We start from the raw sequence: 19,005 nt of genomic DNA, 5'->3' as shown, positions 1-19,005 counted from the left end.
CCGTTGTATACGAGGGGTCTGACCACGTTCATGGCACTTCCATTGCTAAAAATTAGGTACAGAGTTCGTTTTTTTAATAGGTCTTTCTATTTATGATGTCCGAGATAATAATTTGTTTTCTACGTCACTGCGCTCAGGCATATTTCTTTTGTTTGTTTTAGTTTCTTATTATGGAGAAGTACTATGGTTATTTTTCTTTAGTACAGTTTAAAGTAATAATTTTTATTCATAGAGTCTACTGTATCTCATTCTGACTAGATGTTGCCTTTTCGATTTACTCCCAAAAACTAGTAGTTTTACCCCACAGTAGCTATCGATCAAATTTCATTCGATCAAATGCCATTCGATCAAATGGAAATTCGATCAAATGGGACCCGTTCGATCATTTGGGAATCGACCAAATAGACTCAAACCTACGTGACACATTATATTATTCTAAGAAATGGATCGATAGTAGAATATACTGATTATAATGACGCGTTGCATTAAAAAAAATCCAAGGCAAACCTTACATACTTACGCTTTCGTAAAGTATTTTCAGAGCCATTTCGTTTTAAAGGTTACTGATTCAAGATTAAAAAAATATCTGCTAAATAGAAAAAAAAAACATTATCTCAATTACATTTAGAAAATTGGGATAAATCATATTTCGTGCCTGGCGATCATGAAGTTTTGTTTCCGTGGTAATCCTTGCAATAACACCAGGGTAGTATTTTAAAATTTTGGTTTACTTATGGTATATACAATTTTTTTTTTTCCATGGTTGAGATATAACTAAGAAATTAAAATATAAAAAATTTACACATGGATGAGCCACGAGCTCGAAAGCTCCTATGTTTTTAGACAACTTTAATAATTAAAGGTTTTTAAAATCAATTCTCATCCATGTGTACATTTTTTCTATTGTCAATTAAATTTTAAATTCTTACTGATGGTATGTTCTACGTCAAACAAGGTCTCATTGATTTTTGTTTTACGAAAATTATATACTTATTGTTAAGTACATATTTATTATTTTGTAAATGATTATTTTTATTACAAAAATATAATTGCCTTAAATAAATGCTATATTCTATGGGGTATATTTATGAAGAAATTTCAGAACAATTTTAATAATTTCTTTTAAATACTTGGGATTTTTAAGGGCTTTCTAATACCGTAAAATCGTTTGGTAAATAGATCTTGTTGACCTCCACAAATGAAAAAAATGTACCTTAATTAAATTAAAGTCAATTTTATTCACATCGCTAAAAACTCTTTTAAATTCAAATGGATTAGGCTTCTGTTGAAAAACGTTCTTATAAGAAATGTGGTTTGCAATAATGCTATAAAACAGTTATTAGTAAATGCAATTTACAATTAAAAGGTAACGTAAACTTATAAATTTTACGGTTTTAAAATCTTACCAGCCACTGATATTAATTTTATCTTTTGAATATCATTTTCGAATTTATAATGATCTCAACACTTCTATTGTAATAATGTTGATAAAAGCCGGTAATTTTAAAGTAGTTCATAAATTAATAATATATGAATTTTTTTATGAAAGCAGAGGTTTTACAGCCGTTACTCGTTAAGACAAGTATTATTTGAGATTCGTGGGAAATAGATACATTTTACTGATGTCATAGCTAAATAAAAGTTACCGAAATTTTAAAAATATTTCTTACTTGAGCGAGAAAGCTCCGTTTCCTTAAAGAAAACTTCCTTATCTCCGTGCACAGAATTGCGCACGATTATAAAATATCCTAAAAATTTGGACGACCATGATACGAGCATTTAGGCTAGTTCCCACTTAGCGAAAAATGCAGTTTTCGCGAAACGAATTGACCCATGCGAATGAAATTTAATGAAGCTCAAAGCTACGACGAAAATTAAATTCGTTGCGAAAGTCTCGAAAATTCATCAAGTGGGAACTCGGCGTAAAAAGTAAGCCAATTACAAAGGAAATACACAAAAAAAACGCATATCTAACCCACTTAAGTGATAGCCACAACTAAAATTACGACATGACATTAACTTTCGACAAAATCCAATCAACAACAGTGCTCCAACATCTATTAAAATAAGCTTCTTAACGACCGAATCATAACAAAGTGAACATTTAACGGATAATTATAGTTCAACTTTTGGTATTGTACGATAGATTTTCAAAAACTTAATGACCCTTTCTAAAATCATAATTTTTATGATATTGGTCATAAACAAATTAACGGAACGGTTAAGAATATTAAACATTTTAAAATTAGGGTAATATTAAAATGAAAGTAACTAAAATTTCCATAACATCGTCATAAATACGAAACATTAAAAGCGGATCCGCTAAAATATGAAACTTCGATTGATTACGTTTACAAGCAAGTTTGTAACGGGGGCTTTAGTAAGGTAACATAAAAATAATAAGCAGCCGTAAACTCAAGGGGCCAGATAACAAAGGTTGGTGGTGGCCAGCCCTTTATGTTCCGTGAGCCAAACAACTCCGTACACTCACTATTACCGATATTTTGTACAAAAATATTAAAAAAATTTGCTCTCACCAAATCTCTAAAATAGTTAAAAGTGTTAATAATTAATTATGCTCCATATGTCGAGATTTGGTTAGGACTGGGCGAGTTGTGGTTTTATGCAATCGAGTCGGGTTTCGAGTATTAATACATTTTTAATCGGGTAGTCGAGTCGGATAATATTTTGATCAAGTCTGGTTTTCGAGTATTCGATTATTCAAAATTTTTCTTGTTCGAGTAGTCGAGTAGTCAGAAAAACCCGTTCGGGTACTTGATTAAACGACGAGTTCTATTCGGGTCAGTGGCGTAGCCAAGGGGGGGTTTCCTAGCCCAGACTCCCCTTGGGTCTAACTTTGACTGTACTAAATATTCACCCCCATTTCGACCCCCCTCTTAACATTCACATACTTCGACTCCCTCTGGACGAATTTCTGGTTACGCCACTGATTCGGGTAGTCGAGTAATTAGGAAAAATTTAAAATAGAGCACTAGTTAGTGTAGTTACTACTTAAATGGATGTTACGTAACAACTAACAAGTTTAAAAGGTAAAAATAATTAACAAAACGCTAAACTAGATAACATTTCTCAGGGATGTTCGTTTGGATTTATTTCCCCCGTTTCTCTACCAGGGCGACTGGCTATGACAAAGAGATTATTGTCGAGTCCCCGACGAGTGGTCAATTACCCGAATAATGCAAAAGATACCGCGGTAGATCAAAAAACCTTTAAAAACTAAGAGGAAGTAATGTTGACGGACCGGAAAGTGACATCCTCCATGCTGCGTGACTTCCTTATGGTCTCCACCAGTCGTGGCTGCCAACAGGGGGGATTCTCTCTACCCTTCTTTGGTGCATGGTGGTGGATGAACTCGTTCGGAGGCTGAAAAGGGGAGGATGCCGCTGTTTCGGTTACGCTGATGATATTGCAATCATAATTACAGGGAAATTCCTGGTAACGGTAAGGGATGCAATGAGGAGGGCTCTAGCATCAGTTGAGAACTGGTGCAGGGAGGCCAACCTTATGGTTTATCCTAATAAGACTGTCTTGGCTAATTTTACTCCTTAAAGTATAAATGGCATGTTCGAGGGTATTTCCTTTCCGTATGGCCTTACTTATAATTTTGGCTTTTATGAAAGCCTAGGGATACACACTAGTGTATTCCAAGCAGAAATATTTGCTATCTGCTCCTGCGATGCTTATTGTTAACCTCAGGGGTATCATGGGAAGTTTATCCAGATTTATTCGGACAACAAAGCCTCTCTTAGAGCTCTCAGCCAGTATAGTATTTTTTCTAACCTGGTTTCTAGATGCTTAGATCTCCTCTGTGTTCTTGGGATGCACAATAAAGTTCAAGTTTAATGGGTACCTGGGCATAATGGGCATCTTGGGAAAGAAAGGGCCGATGCCTTGGCCAAGGAAGGTGCGAGGGCTGGGTTCATTGGGTCAGAACCTGCCCTCCCCATCCTCCGGGGACTTGTACGTGGCTTGATCTTCAACTTTATGTTCGAACGTCAAATCAGACAATGGTTTGAGATGGAGGGTCAAAGGCAGGTAAAAGAGTTTACTCTTGGCCCTTCGGGGGAAAGAGCCAGAGAATTACGCTATCTCTCTCTTTAGAGCTATAGTATTAGGGTGGTTATTGGTCTACTTACAGGCCATTGCCATCCTAACCAACCTTTCACTCTTATTCGGGTCAGCCATGACCCGATTTGCAGAGCTTGTCTGCTGAGGAGGAAACTGCCTCACATGAACTCTGTAGCCGCGATTACTATCCGGCCCAGAGGTTTGTAAATTTGGGTATGCAACGGTTGGAGACGCATGACTTCTCTAACATCACGGCCAGGCAGATATTAAGCTTTGTGTCAGAAATAGGACTTATTTAAGTCATCTGGATTGGGAATGCACAATGGACCTCGGGTCGAAGTGCTTGGCTTGCCACCCCACTCAATAATAATAATCATTATAAAAATAAGACGAAGTTATCCAAGAGTACACGCTTTTATTTGAGGCTCAACGGATCAAAATGGCAAGAATGTTTGCATGCCTAATCTACCTAGCTAGGGTTCACTCCGCGATAAGATACTTTTGGTGATATGTTTAACAAAATGACGCAAATCTTTCGCCATTGAAAGATATTAAAACCTTTGTGGTCTCTAGGGGGAAATGAGTGTCTCGAATTACCGAATGTCTTTGGTGAAATATCAATTGGTGATTTTGTAACGAGTTTTTGAAAACAATTGTTACATAGCAGCAGTTCAGGAACTTTCACATGTATATGGCAATTTAAAGGTTAATAATAATCAGATAGGCTAATACCCAAGGCAGAAACTTAAGCCTATGTCATCAAGCGACTTTTAAAGCGTTTAACTCAGAAGGCCGGTTACAATGGTGGCAAGCCCTTCATGCTACACGAATCAACAGCTCCCTTTACTAAGGTATCATGTGTGTCCCTCTGGTCATTCGGATTATTATTCCTGGCCTGTAATTAAGGATCAATGCTGGGTTCCACTAGACAATATTCTGTGCAAAATTGAAAGTACAGTGAAATTTAATTTAAATTGAAAAGACTTTTTCAAAGTATGCAAATAAAAAATAAATACTATTGTAAGCTATTAAAATAAAGACTCTTTGCATGTATATAGCTTCTATTTTCACGATAAACAGATGTCATTCTCTTCCTATAGAGAGAGCCTGCAAGTGCAAATAGAGCCGTGTGTCTTGCCCTTTGGCTTAGAAAAGATGTTTTTCTTCCAGTAACAATAAATTCTAATAGACCTTTCTAGAAAGAAACATGGCTGTTTTAATGTAACTCTTAAGTCACTTTTTTTACTACCAGCCCTTAATCGACTTCTGAGGAGCTTTAGATTTTCAATAGGCATGCTAAAACTATATAAAGTACCTAATTTATATTCACTGAAGGATTAAATAGTTCCTAATACATAGCGGTTATAAAATTGTGGGTGAAGTATATTATATTAAAAAAAAATCATAATTAAAGATATTAAAGTTTAATGTTTGTTTTAACTAATTACAAAACCATAAACGTACGTGTTCTATAATATAAACACACCACTGACAGCAGCCAAGGGTTCAAACTGTAATTTAACGTTATAAATTAAATTAATTCAGTTAAAAACGTTTTACCTTGGACTGCCAATGTTGAAAATAACCCGAAATGTAATAAAATATTAGTTTATCTAGAAAAATATCTTAATTAAATTTTCAAAGTTAAAAATCATCATCCTAAATGTAAACCGGATACTATTTGCAAGGCATTTAAAAACGTCGTCTGGTTGTTAGGGTTCCAGTGACGTCAATATATTTGAATTTTAAATACCAATAGCAAAATCCTAAGGCTTATTTGCCTCCTTGGCTATATGGCGCCACAGGGGTAACAGTCTCCGTAAAGTTATAAAGAACTTGCAGGGGCTCTCGTTCTAGGCCGTTTTCCGCTCGTAAATCTAGTGTATTGGGAAATATTGTCGTCTGTTCTCTTACGAAGAGCCATTTATTTTGTTTAGTCTGTTGTACCAGTTTGCTATCGCTGAAACCAATTTCCATAGTTATTTCATATTTGATATTTATTTTCATTTTATAAACCCCATAAGCCCTACTTGACCCCCTTTTTGTTTTCGGATTTTTACGATTTATTGGTAGCATTTTTTACGCTGAATTTAATGGTGTATTAACTATTATCCGCAAACATGTAACTAAAAAGTTAACGGGAATTTGAGATTTCACTGGCTTTTCTAAACTTCTGCCCCCCCCCCCCCCAGGATAAGGTAGGACACATTAAATCTAACTTTCATTTTGGTCTACACTAATCAAAACCAAAGAAGATAAAATGTTGTGTAGTAGATCTCGGGAAGAGTTTTAATAAAATATTAAACATCATTATACATTTAGAAATTATATTACATTGTAGCATAAATTGGAATATCTTAAAGTAAGAAAATGTTGGTTTGAACAATACTTGATGTGTTAAGGCTGTCGCACACTATGTAGTTTCCCGTACCGGCAACAGTTGCTGGTACCAAAACCGGCGCTGTTATCGGCGATGTATATCGCACACTATGCGAGTAAAATATGAGGCTGATACCGGCGATCACGCGCTCGGACGAAATCCGTCACCCGTACCGAGTTCAACTAGCCTCAACTTTTTGTCGCTCCTCTCGGAGAACCGCTCTGACGTCACGGCATTCCTTATCTCTTCAACCAATTGGGAGCGAGAAAATATTGCGCAACTTTTGAAACACCGGCTTGTTGGGATATTTCTTTCTTTCGAAAGGGTTTATTTGTTCAGTCAGTAAAAACATGGCAGAAAATGATAAAATGTCCATTTTATTAGAAAACGGTAGGGATGTGACCGATTCGACGTAATATTCGTATTTCCATAGCAAATAATTCGGTATTTTTTCTTAGTTTAGTAAATTCTAACTACGCAGCTTTATCACATAAGAATGTTTCCCTAAATTATATAACAGTTATACGTCTAGAAAATCAAATTAAAACGTAATATGTTCAATACGAAAAGATAAAAATTGTAATACTAGAAACCAAAACAAACGGATGCACACGCACTCCTGGTCTCGCGTATTTTGTAACAGTGCTTCCTCATTGTGTGCGACTGTACGAAAAAATTCACCGGTATCGACAGCAAAATTCCCCGACGCCGTTAACGAACACATTTTCCCCCCAAAAGAAGTTTTGATGCCAGTATCAATTTCAAGATTTTTTTTCTATAGTGTGCGACAGCCTTTAGGCTAGGTACTGTCCTCTAGGTTGCGCTTTAGACAACGCATCATGATAGTAAGAATCAGGTTAGAATCAGCGCTAGAAAGAACCGAGTCCACGGCGCCAATATGGGGACCACTGGAATATTAGGTGCGTTGGCTAGATACTGCCTTTATAGTTATATCATATGTAACATAATTACTCATAAATATGCCACTAGCTCTATTTCTTCACTAACGGTTTGTTTCACAGATATTGCATCATCCGTACCCTACGTAATATTTGACGTCAAAATTGATTTAATATTTGACGTCATCAAATCTTGAATGCCGATAATGCCACCGTATAACTAACTCTATTTCGGCTAAACCGGCGGCCATTATTTTGGTAAACAAACCGGTTTGAACAACCAAGGCTTAGAGGCTAAAATGAACTACAATATAGTGTCAAGGTCTGTTAATGTGATTATTTTGCAAATTAATGAAGTTCTCGGAGACTCACGTTTTAAAATAAATTTGCAATGTCAAATAAAAGAAGCAGGTTTATTGGAAAAATAGTTGAAATTCCGGTTGAGCTTTTCTGGCGTATCTAACAGGTTGGAGTTTTTGCAGATTGTTTTGAGCCTAGGCTTAACTCTTCTAGGCTTGATATGGGTTTTAATAACGCTAGTGGAATATCCCAATTCTACGACTTGTTCCATTTTCGGAAAGTGATCACTTACTTGTAATTTTCCCCAACTACTCATTATTTAACTTCATCCGCACAAACCGAGCGAGTTTATAAATTTCAATAAAGCTAAATTGGGCTGACCAACATTCCAACCCATAAAATTCCTTCTCAATTTAGAGGTTTTCCCTTGGCTTAAATACATATTTTAGTAGACAATAGTGTGACTCCAAAAATTACTAGGATGAATGAAAAGGTTAAAATCTAACGTAGTCCACTTTTTTACTGGTTAGTGGTGAAACAAACCGTTAATGAAGATTTTTGAATGAACAAAGGTACAGTGGCATACTTATGAGTAATTATGTTACATATGGTTATATACATAACAGATCAAGCCAAGAAACGATAAGGTACTATAATCAAAAGCTAATTTTAAGCCAAAAACCTAGGAAACCTAGTTCATTGACAATAATTTCCAGAAAGCAATATAGTTCATGGACAATAATTTATAATTGGGAAAATCTGGATAATTGGCTTAGAAAAAGGGGTTTCTGTATCATCCTCCCTTTTGCTGTAGCTTTGAATGTGCAAAATTTCCATCCACTCCTCGAACCCCTCTGAAATGTTACATTCCTTTCCGTTTCGCAAAATGATGTTGATGCCCTTAAAAATATATTCGGGTGTGAAATGTATTCATTTTTTCTTCATAAATATTGCTCATAGTCAACTAATGGCTAACGACACCAGAGAAACAATAAGTTTGACTCTCTCTAAAATATGCCTGATATTTTGTCGTCTGCTAAATATTTTTCCAACAATCACTGTTAATTAGGTTGAAAACGCTTTCAATATTTCCCAAACCGTTGCCTGCTAAATAGTGGTTTTAGCAACGAATATTGAGATGACTGTAAGAGCTACAAAATATTGTCTGCTGTAGTAGAATTAACGTAAACAACAAAGTTATAATATGTTTTTTAAATTAATCTTTGAAGATCAGACGGTATTGATTTGGTGTAAAGTGTTGGATGGTCTCCTCGCACTCCTTCATTTCTACCACTTTTACAGTTCGTAAGTGGGAGGAAATTACGTCATTTTCACTACATGTTTATTTATGTAAATGTAACACAATTATTTGGTACGCGGTACTGGTATCATTCGTATGGATCGCACTGTCCTGTGACTCGGCCGTAGTAGCCAGACGCCTTAGCCTCGTTCTTTCTAACAGTGTCACTGACGTGAAAGGATGCGTGACACGAGCTTAAAATTTCTAAAGCATTCTGAACGACAGTATCGTGACCGCATCTTTGTAGAGCCTTTAAATTGACTTTGCAGTAAAATAATCTAAAATATTGAAGGAAATTTAAAATAGTTTAAATTATTACTTAATATGCTATTTGAACTTATTTAACGTGATCATAAAAATCTGGAAGAAAAATACAATATTTGAATTATTCAATTTGTTAATAATAAATCTGCAGAAAAACGCTTTACAGTAAACCCATCAACAGTTAACCGAACCTAACACCAGAGACAGTGACATACTTTAGTCTATAAATTTTCATTTTTACCTCTCCGAGGGGACTTTGTACCCTAGGAGGGGTTATACAACCACCGTGTCTGTCTGTCTGTCTGTGGGTCTGTCTGTCAAGCCTGCGAACGCGTTCGCATTTTCGAGGCATAGGGTAATCACTGCGTACGCAGTTTCTTAGAATCAGGGAAAAGGTTTTTCCTAAAGTGCCCTCTTTTTGCCATTGGGTGTAGTATAATTTTTTAATCGGCTGGGATTCGAACCCGAGCCCTCTTGAACGACAGGTGAGCGTTCTACCGCAGAACCACGGATACAGTTACGCTTCACTGAAAATTAAAAACTCTTCCGAGGACAGGTATATTTTGGCTTGCCAACTTGTTGATTTTTCTATTAACACTCGTTATACTTATTTTCGTGGATATCTAGAGTAAACTTTCCTTCAGTGTTTAAAATGTTTTGTCTATTTTCCTTTAAAATATAATTAATTTGACTTAATAAAGGGTCAAAGAAATGTATTTCCTAATACCTAGCCATAAGGTATGAGCTTATAACTCGTTAACGAATTAAGCAAATTAAATTAAAATAATCAAAACAATGTTAAAAGCGGAAATACAATGTTTAGTTGTAAATGTCAAATCAAAGACGTTCTATTAAAAAAATTATTTTTACATCTTGAATCTTAAAGAGCAGTGCAAATAGGTTTTAGGGCCGTTGTTAAGGGTAGATTGCAATGGCCAGCGCTGACTACTATGATTTTGTAACGCCAATGAATATAAATAATAAAATGTGAACTTACGGCGTGCATTGAGGACATCCAACTTCCATGAGAGTAATAGTGGATGCAAATTCGGAATGGAAAATATTTGTGGCGCATATAACACCGTCGTGATCCAGTAAGCCCATTTCATGGGATTCGGGAAAACAGTATGCGTAATCTTGTAATGTTTTGAATCGTGGACGACTAAATCGCGAAACCACGCCCTTTCCGTGAAATAAAAATGAAATTATAGAGACAATCATGAAGGCGATACATTTATTATTCATATAAAAGGGGTAAAGTTAATATTAAAATTTATTAAGCGAAGTATCTCTAGTATAGGAAGTAAACACTTGTTGATTTATATTTATAGTGGATCACCGAATTAAATGTGAATGCTTAAAACTTAATAGGGTGCCACGTTGCCCCGGGAACCCAGTTACAACACGCAGGTGAATTGTAAGTTGGGGGAGAATGACCGTGTTAACTAATTTTCCCAAACTTACAAAACATCGGCGAATTGTGTTCTGACATTAATGAACAAAAAAAACGATAATTAATTACGTGTTCTAGGAATGAACTTCCAAAATAACAAGTTTTCTGGCCTGGTGAAAGGTTTTTGGACAACGGGGCGTATTCTAAAGCGAAGAGCAATAAGTCAAAACCGACTCACAATGTTCCGCCTAGTCTTACCATGGGCAAATTTGTCGTAAAATAAAGCTACTTTGTAATTACAAATACAATGAAAGTAATAAGATATTTTTAATAAATAAAATTTTCGACCTTACCGAACCTTGCTTTCAGAAATTATCAAATTTCCAAAAAAATTTAATCGCATCAGTATAAAATTACGCATAATTATCATCACTTTATCCTATGCATATAATTTATTTCACGGTTTTGATACTTTTATTATTGCGCTTATCTTTAAAACGTGATTCGGAAAACTTAAAAAGAAATGAAATTAGACTGACAAATACCTGTATTGTTTCGGGTCCAAAAAGTTAATTGCCCAGTGTTACCATGGCAAAAAAATATTTAAAGACACGTAAATCAAATTTTAAAGAACAAAATATAAATTTCAGGCTTGATATCTATTCATAGGAGCCCTAATTTGTATCCCTTTTTATTCGTTAAGACGCTAAAACATTAAAAACTTGTCTAGGTTAACGGTAATAGTTAGTGTAGGGAGCTGTTGGCTCGATCTCGTGGCATGCAGGGCTTGTAACCCGGCCACCTGAATTAAGGGCTTCAAAAGTCGCATGATGACTTACGCCTAAGGTGGTGCCTAGGGTATTAGCCTAGCTGATTATTATTTTTTTAACAACACCAGAATTGTAACATTAAACAGCGGTGAACATTTCTCGTATGCGTTAGAAAAGTACCTTTACTGACATAAATTCAAAAAGGTGTAGTTTAAAACTTTCATTCAATCAAAAGGGTTCTAATAAAATGTTATTTGAATATTGGTGATAAGTCTTAGTCATGTGAAACAACACATTGTGGAATGTTTTCATAAATCAAACTGAGTTATTCGATTTACGACCCGTGTTGTCCAACAAATTCAAAGATAGCTTTTACAAATTTGAAATATTTATTCACAATTTATTAGGTTTACATTAAGTTGGTATGTGCAAGATTTATTTTCCACTAGTACTAAAAATAATTTGTTTCAAAATTTGGTTGGTTCATGGAATTTAGGTGCATAACAAAACGAAAAGCGCGATAGTGGAAAATAAGCTTTCAATTTTTTTTAATACAACGATATATTACGCGTTATAATAATTAAGAAATAAAGAGATATTGCATAAATCTATAAAAATATTGATACGTGATTATATAGTTCCTTTTAAAAACTCGTCGATCATTTTGTAAGCTTGTCCAGGTTTATTCTGAGGAACCATGTGACCAGATCCCTGAAAGTCAAAAGTATCAGTTTATGAATCTAACAAAAAAAATACAAATGTGCCCGAATTAAGGTTTGAGTGTTGAAAAACAATATAGGTCGCCCTAAAATTGGGTAAGCTTCCTCGTTATCAGACAATTGAAACTAGAATGCGGTAGAGTCCAACCTTCTCTAAATTATATTAAGGCTTATTTACGTAAAACATAGTTCAAAACGGTTTTCGAATGAACTGACTAAAATTTTATCAATCGATTAATATAGTTATTTATCAAGAATGAAGCCAGTACCGAATGCAATTTAACGGAGAAACTTATTTATAAACTATACCGATTTAAACTTTACCTTTATTGTTATTAAAGATAATTTTTTGAACTTCTTCAAATACCCAGCAACTTGTTTATTATAATGCCATTCTTGATAACTTGACAAAACCTATAAAGATAATTAATTCAAAATGTTAATGGAATTTACAGTGTTTAAAATTCCCTCTTCATGTTTCACAAACCACTAGGTATAACTAAAGTTTTTAATATAATTAAAAAAATTATTCCCTTTAGCACAAAGGAAGAAGGTGATTAATGAGTTATCCACTCATAGTAAAGAATTACCAATTAAACAAAAACTTTTGCTAATTATAAGAGCTCTAGCTTTATATCGTGGCGATAACAATGAAAGTTTAAGAAATTACTGAAGAACCTACTGGTAAATTAAAATCTTCGACGAACCACTGGTCTCCCAAAAAATTGCAAGCCATGTCTACATTTCCATTGTAAATTAATGCTCTAAGTTTATTCGAAGCGAGCAGCTTTTGGTAAACCGGTTTAAGAGTTTTGTAAGTGGTTATATAGCTTCCGCCGACTGCAGAGCTGAAAGTTGAATTTCATATTTAAAAATTTATTATCCTTGTTGTTGCACAAATCAGAATTTTACAATAATATTTATTCGATTTTACCTGCATTCTTCCCAGGCTTGAACGTCATCTGGGATGTGAAGGGCCTTTCTAACCTCAGCCTGATTAAGCCAATTGGCAACATTGCTATCATCTACACACGGAACGTCTTCTTTCAATGGATTGAGCTATTAAAAAACGAAGATAATCAGCATTTTCTTCGTGATTTGACATTACCTAATACATTAACAATTTTTACTATAGAAATATTTTAGTATTAAAATAAATCTATTAGTCGGTATTAAAGGGAACAGCGTTGCCATAAAATTATTTCCAATTATTATTCTTACACCAATTATATTGAGGTATACTGTAGTTATAGCTTTAACACGTCGTGAATAGCCGTAATCGATTTCGTTTCCGCCTTCATCCAATAGGCACCGCTTAAACTTTTGACCAGCCCTCCCTTCTCCTTCACTAGCTAAGAGCTTAGCGTATAGGGTAGACAGTGTGGGGTATTTTCTTCAAAGAGTGGCTCGCACTATCTAGCCTAATATCCGCTCGCGCACCCTCATTTTTCAGCGGTAAAATCGGCACTCCTCTCTCTACGCTCTTTTTTGAGCGCTGAAATTGACACTCCTCTCATTTTCGTTTCACGCTCAGTTCAAAAAAAAATTGGCCGCCCATTTTCGCTCATAATAACATAAATACACAATGAGAGGAGCGGTGCTCATCACTGAGCGTAGAAACGAAATTTATGACACAAAGCTTGAATATTTCAATTTCCAAATGTTTTCTTCTACGTTTTTCAAGAACAATTTGTCATCGAAAAGCACCAGCTGAACTATAGATTCTCAAAGCCAAAAACACGCGAGGAATTCTGCACGTCTTCAAAATACTTTACACTGACTCTCGTATTCCATCTACAAAGTTAATGATGCGCGGCTTTCGGCAAAAAGCTGGAAGTGAACAAGCTATTAATGATAAATATTTTTATTTAAACAAGTGAAGATGGCGCTTCGTTAGGGGTTTGTTTAATGTTAATTAGAACATGCCACCGAGAGTGCATAGTGCGTCGTTGTTCAATAAAATATGAAAAGCCCCCAGTGTTGTGTAGCGCCATCTTCAGCAATAAAAATATTAAACATTAAAGAAAATAAAGTTATGGTATACTTATGGGTGGTTATGCTACATATGAAACTACTTCGCCTGTTGATCATTTACACTCTCCGTCTCGAAACATAACATTTTATTTGAAGTGATACCAAATGTGAGTTATATACCGTATTGGTGAGTCCCAGACTGTAAGGTATGATTCGAGAATCAAACGCACGTCGAGGGTTGCGCAGCGCGGTTTTGTTCGCTGATGGTGCCTGAGCGCAGTCAGCGTACAAATTGTACATATCCAACTCGGGGCTTGATACCAGACTCGATGCATCCGAAACCTACGGGTAGAACGTCCATTTAACTATCAGGGAAAATAAATTACATACGAAATGCAATTTCATTTTCTAGTGTAGCTGTTTAGCAATATAATTTATCAGATGTTTCAGTTATAAAACAAATGAATATATGTAGCCTTTTTGGAAGATTCGAATTAATAGCGGATTACTTATAACTATTCCAAATAATAAAGTTACATGAAGTAGTTTCCATTGTTAGCAATTGGTACAATGTGGTTTATATCATTAATTTTAATGATATCAATCAGAATACCGTAGATTGCTTCCATAATCATGCTATGTAAAATTGGAAAATCATAAAAGCCTTATTTATAGATTTCGCTTGAAAAGGTTCTAATGACATCAATAAAATAAAAGTGATTTCGACAACGGTCCTTGTATTACACAAAACGACATCAATATTTACCAATAATTTTGTTCACTATAACTTAAAGGGAGCTTAACATCATAGGTGGCTATATAGAATATCTCACAACGATATTTCTATTCACCTCGCAACAGATATTGACGGAAGCTTGACCTACTGGCTTGGGTTAATTCATTAAACTTACCTACCGCTTTTTGACAGAGAGGATTTTTGGAATTCGAAAAATCGCAGGAGTTTCTCGTCGGAGATCCACTGCATCAGTACTTAACCAGACTGTCCCAGGTCCTGCGCGTAAGAACGATTTCAATTAAACATGCATTGTATAAAATGATTAAAAAAACCGTTGGGTTCTCCAAATAAGCCATGATAGTATCCGAAGAATATAAGAGAATTGCCGTTCATTGAAAAGTCAGATATTCCATTACCAACAGCGAAGCCCTATTACGGAGACAACCAGAATTTCACTTCTAAAACAAAATACACAACTGAGCTGCCCTATATTCGATTTGTCCAAAGACACTTAGTAACAGTCTTCACAATATTGCATGGCTATTCGATATTCATCAAGCATGTTTTAAGATCGCGTGTTTATCAATTCCGTTACATACACAGTAGTGATAAGACCTAAAAGGGCGAAACCAGTCTCCTATCGAAATTTGAAGTTTGATAGATTAAAAGTGAAAATATGTTAACAAAACTTGAATAAATTTACCTATATCGCTAAAATAATAACTGTACAAACCATTTTTTGATAACATTTTAATTGTTCGTATTCCCTTGATATAAAATTGAAGATATAAAAAAGCGTTTTTATTCACTATGGGCGTCGCAATGTAGCTTCTGGAGACGACGGGTATTTGCCATCGTTAAAAATCACACTAATAAAAGGTGGAAAGGTTTAATTATCACGGGAATCCACCATTTGCTACCTATCCTTTCCGCAAACGCAGCCTCGTGCATTTAAAACAATTACTTGTTGTTTTTCTACCGTAAGTATCATCCTTATGAATCATTTTAGGGAGTTAAAGAAACCGTAATTTTATACCTTAAAAAGACGGCATACCTTAAATCTGAGAGGCAAAGATCCAGTCAAAACTCGGTATGAGAGTGTCGGAACGTACACGCCTCCGTAACTTTCGCCCGTTACGTAGAAATCGTTAGACTGGTATTCGGGAAATTTCGCGAAAAACTCTTCAGAGCGAGGTATTATCGTCGGCTACTTGGTCGTCATCGATGGTGTAATTTCTGCTGATAGAATACGAGAAGCCAACGCCGGCTGGAGCTTCCAGATAAAGTACGTTAGCTATCTGAATGAAAAATTACCCAATTATTAAAATGTCGTAAAAATAATATATGTATGTACCTTATTCCATCGGTACGGATTTATATATAGGGTTTTTCCATCTTTGTTAACGTGAATTGGACCATGTTCTCCCAAATGTCCAAACAGTGAACTGCACCCTGACAATTGAACAATTGATTTCAGCAAACAACCCAGTTTTGTTAATTGCGGTATTAAGGAGGAGTTCGGATAACCGAGTATATGATAATGGAAGTGCAGAGTTTACCCGGTGGAAAAGAAGCCTCCTAACTAACAAGTAAATATTCATCCCTAAAAAGGCACACTTAATGTTTGAAGATCTAATATTCCTGGCTTCTAACGGTCGAGTCTCGAGTTTAATATGCCTATCGTTTTGTAACAGCTTTATGTGACCTACCTGGTCCACCGTTCAACCAAAGAAGCAGTGGGTCCTTTTTTGAGCGTTCACTTTGGACAAACCTGAAATGAAGTTAATATCAGCCATGATGTAATTATTTCACCTCCAATATTGAAATAAATGTACAGATCAAACATTCCTTTAGTAAGTTAAATTTTTTGGGTGATTATTAGATAAGGAGATAGAATTTCATAACTCGAGGCGATTATGTGCCTAATATCTACATAAAAATTCAAATTTCAAACACTAATAAAGAAACTATACCCCATATGCGAAAGACATTTTTCGAAGATAAAATACTAAATTAAGAGTTTATTTATATGATTTTAAGCCCAGAATCAGTTAAAAACGTTATTAGTGACGTAACGGATACTGTCTACACCAAGGTCCAAACAGTCGAAGTCAGATATCTCAAATATATATACACTTATTATTTACCATGGTGAATATTAGTACAAATTATGTTTAATTCAGAGAAAACGGCATGGTATTAGAAGATAAAACTTATTTCATACAAGACGTTTCGAGCCGAGGCTCTTCTTCAGTCGTTCGTTAATCAATACAATTCTTAAGCTTTCGGAATTATGTTTAAATAGTACTTATTTTGACTTTAATTCCAAAATTTATAAACAAAAAGACGGCCTAGCAATGGGGAATCCATTATCACCGGTTATAGCAAATCTCTTCGTGGAAAATCTAGAGGATACCATTTTTGGGTCGGACATGGACAAAAATCATTTGGCTTGCTGGCTTCGTTTTATGGATGATATATTTTTTGTATGGAAGGGAGACTTGGATTCTTTAACGATTTTCACAATGATTTTAATAATTTACATAACTCTATTCAATTCACTCTTGAACTAGAAGTTAACCAGGAAATTCCTTTTTTAGACAAATTTATTAAAAATGTTAATGGTAAACTAACCTTTTCATTATTCCAAAAGCCTACTCATTCAAAAACCTTTTTAAACTTTAATTCGAACCACCCCAACCATGTAAAAACATCAGTCGTAAAAGGTTTAAAACACCATATTGAATCCATATCTGATAACCCAATTGCGGATAAATTAAAAATTGAAAATCAGTTAATTGAATCAGATTATCCAAAAACACTTATAGAAACCATATTTGACAGAAACTTAATCAGTATGCCTCCTGATATGAAAAGTAAACCTAAAGAGGAGGTTTTAAATGTACCCTATATACCTAAAACCACAGCGAAACTTAAACGTATTTTGAAAAATTATAAAATAAACTTAGTATCAAAAACCAATAATATACTAAAAAATCAAATTTCTCATTTAAAACCTAAAATAGAGGATTCCGCCATTCGAGGCGTTATTTATGAAATCCCTTGCTCATGTGGAAAAACGTATATTGGTGAAACAAAACGTTCCATTTTAGACAGGATACGTTAACATAAATCCTGCGTGGCTAAGGGCGATATGAATAACGGAATTTCAAAACATATTTGGTCTACGTTAAAGCACTCTATTAAATGGGATGATTACAAAATTTTAAAACGTGAAACCAATTGGTACAAAAGAAAATTCTATGAAGGATTGTATATTCGTAAACTAGGTAATTTAAATTTGGATAAAGGATGTCAGGAAGTAACTAATTGGGGTAATATTGTGATTTAAATTTTTTTTTATTTTATATTTATATTTTAATAATTCACACTGACTTATACTTTGGATTTATCGGTTACATTGATTCTATTACACACGTAAATTGTTAAAATAAGAAAAAATTTTGTTTATTTTTTAACACGTTGACCTTCTGCTCGCGTGATATTAGAACTTGAATATGGCGCGTGGTAAAATTTTAAATCAAATTAAAACTAACGAACGACTGAAGAAGAGGTTCGGCTCGAAATAAGTTTTATCTTCTAATACCATGCCGTTTTCTCTGAATTAAACATAATTTCTACTCCAATATAGTTACTATAAAACGGAGTTACAATCAAGCTAATAAGGGGTGAAAATATATTTACCAGTAGGGAAGATATTTGCCTTCGGATGCGTTTAAGTATCCGGAATATTGCTTGAAATGAATCTGGTCCGACAACCCAGGCAAATTTTTAATTTCGTCTTCAGCGGGAGCGGAGTAGACCAGAGAAACGAACAAAAAGGCGCACGCGAGGCCAGCGACAACTCGCATTTTGGTATAATTGTAAAATATTTCCAATTTTAAATGAAATTTTCAATCCAGCGGAAAAAAATTAATTTACTCTGATTAACCTTGATGGAGTTGTCGACTTAATACGACGGATTTCGTATTTTTCATAAAAATGAAAACAATTGAGTAATTCCAGGTCAAATCAACCAGGTCCAAACCAATTAAGTTTCTAATTTTGATGAAATTTGGCCAAGGGGTGTGGTTAAGTATAGATTGAACCCCTGTAAAGGGAAAATGGCCAAAAAGAAAATTTGGGGTAGTTATGAGACAACCAAAAATTTGGCTACTTTT

General features: G+C 34.8%; 1 long non-coding RNA gene and 1 pseudogene across 2 annotated transcripts; both read right to left on the bottom strand.

Annotated features, from left to right (window-relative positions):
* Nucleotides 1–8,816: 8,816 nt before the first annotated feature.
* Nucleotides 8,817–10,901, bottom strand: LOC149945223 (uncharacterized). Its single transcript, XR_016480888.1, has 3 exons — nucleotides 10,755–10,901; nucleotides 10,230–10,414; nucleotides 8,817–9,246 (listed from the first exon to the last, which is right to left on the bottom strand). It is a non-coding gene; the product is annotated as an uncharacterized LOC149945223 (long non-coding RNA).
* Nucleotides 10,902–12,010: 1,109 nt separating this feature from the next.
* LOC149945222 (lysosomal protective protein-like) lies at nucleotides 12,011–18,696 on the bottom strand (annotated as a pseudogene). Its single transcript, XR_016481084.1, has 11 exons — nucleotides 18,530–18,696; nucleotides 16,534–16,595; nucleotides 16,179–16,276; nucleotides 15,879–16,122; nucleotides 15,129–15,253; nucleotides 14,658–14,724; nucleotides 14,269–14,430; nucleotides 13,049–13,173; nucleotides 12,797–12,962; nucleotides 12,439–12,528; nucleotides 12,011–12,106 (listed from the first exon to the last, which is right to left on the bottom strand). The product of XR_016481084.1 is annotated as a lysosomal protective protein-like (transcript).
* Nucleotides 18,697–19,005: the final 309 nt, after the last annotated feature.

The sequence above is a fragment of the Leiobunum rupestre genome, chromosome 5 (genome assembly GCF_980474605.1).
Source record: "Leiobunum rupestre chromosome 5, qqLeiRupe1.1.hap1, whole genome shotgun sequence".
Classification (NCBI taxonomy): Eukaryota; Metazoa; Arthropoda; class Arachnida; order Opiliones; family Sclerosomatidae; genus Leiobunum; species Leiobunum rupestre.
The sequence above is the reverse complement of the archived record's forward strand: the minus strand, read 5'-3'. Positions and strand labels throughout refer to the sequence as shown.